Source organism: Haliaeetus leucocephalus, unplaced genomic scaffold, assembly GCF_000737465.1.
Source record: "Haliaeetus leucocephalus isolate CR32 unplaced genomic scaffold, Haliaeetus_leucocephalus-4.0 Scaffold166, whole genome shotgun sequence".
Lineage (NCBI taxonomy): Eukaryota > Metazoa > Chordata > Aves > Accipitriformes > Accipitridae > Haliaeetus > Haliaeetus leucocephalus.
The window spans coordinates 1,425,006-1,426,602 of record NW_010972602.1 but is presented as its reverse complement, the minus strand read 5'-3'; positions in this window follow the sequence as shown (position 1 = coordinate 1,426,602).

Sequence of the window (1,597 nt, the reverse complement as noted above, 5' to 3'; positions counted from 1 at the left end):
CTTCTGGTAATTTTTGTGTCATATTGAAGTAAGATCTTTGCAAAGGACTTTCCCTTGCCCCCCCCCCCCAAAAAAAATTGGTGACAGATTTGTTTCTGAAAACAAGCCTCAATCTCTTCCTCCTAGTTAACATAAAAGCTTTCACTGGGAACGTTTCTCTGAATCCTCAGTATGCTCTCTGGGAGTTTCTTGTGAACATATATGCAAGTTTTGTTTGTAAACTACTGAAAGTTTAGTTTGTCCTTCATTGCCTGTGGACCAGTTAAGAGTCCTGCTCAAGCACTCTGCAACAGCAGAAATACTGGGTTATTAGTGTAACTTCATTGTAGAGAGGTAAACGACATAAGTAAGAAATCTGTGTTCTTACTTAATGAAACATTATAGTTAATGTATAACTGATCATATTTACTTATTTACTACTCACTTAAGCGTAACTTGCCATGCTCTGACACCAGATGCCATTTCTTTTTTTTCAGGAAATGAGACCAAAACCATATTAAGATAGTGCCAAAAAACATATTAAGATAGTACAACTTGCTGTCCAAAGTCTGAGGTCATAATCAAAACTTCCCCCTTTTTCTTTTTTTCTTTTAGACTGAGGCTTGAGAAACTAGCTTCATCAGACCTTTCATGCTGCTGTGATGCATCATCCCTTTTTGGCAGACTGAGGTGTCCCAGGTAGTTAGATGTTAGCCCTGTGCATTGTATGTCTCCTCTTTGGCCAAAGGACAGCAGTGTGCTAGACTGACTTTGGTAGCAAATGAATTTTTAAAAGCTTAGTAGCTGATTTCCCCCAACTAGAAACAAAAGGAGTAGGGCTTACGTGCTGCCAAGACAGATGACGCAAGCGTGGCACTGGTGCCAGGGGTTCTTTACCAGTAACAGATTTATGTAATTGTTAATGAGAAACTCCTACTATGGATTCTAATAATCTGAAATATGGTATTTGTTAGTATTTCTACTATTTTCTATGCACCGTTGCTACTACTTTAACAGTCTGATAGGGGGAAAACCTCAAGTTTTTAACTTGCCACCCCCTCCCCACCCCCCGCTTTGTCTTCTGTCTCCCTCAGCTGTTTTTTTTTAAAACTTTTCCATATTGCCTCAGTTGTACAGTATTTGCCAAATATTTTAGAAAACGCGCATATCCTTCAGCAAGAGACCAACCTTTATTACTTGTGGAGATTTCATGAAGTGGTACTGCATAATCTTCCTCATCCTGCGATCCTCAAACTTTTTGTCGGTCCCTTTTTTTCTGCGGGGTAATCGGTCCTGTGCCGTGCGCTGCTCCCTGCAGACGGCCGGCTCCAAGAACGGACCGGCGGGGAGAGCGGGGCCGTGCCTGGCATTTGAGGGGTCACCGGCTGCGCCGGGCTTCCTGGTCATCGGCCGCAGGTTGGCGGCGGCGGCGGGGCCACCCCGGAGGGAAGGAGGCGCCTCCGACAGGAACGCCGCGGGGCCCAGCGGGCTGCGCCTGGCAAGGGGGCGCGGCTGCCAGCGGGCGCCCCGGCGCTCGGGGCCGCCCCCTTCTGACGGAGGTCCTCGCGGGAGCCAATCCCCGTGGGCCCGGCGCATTCAAACGGGGCAGCGAGAGGGC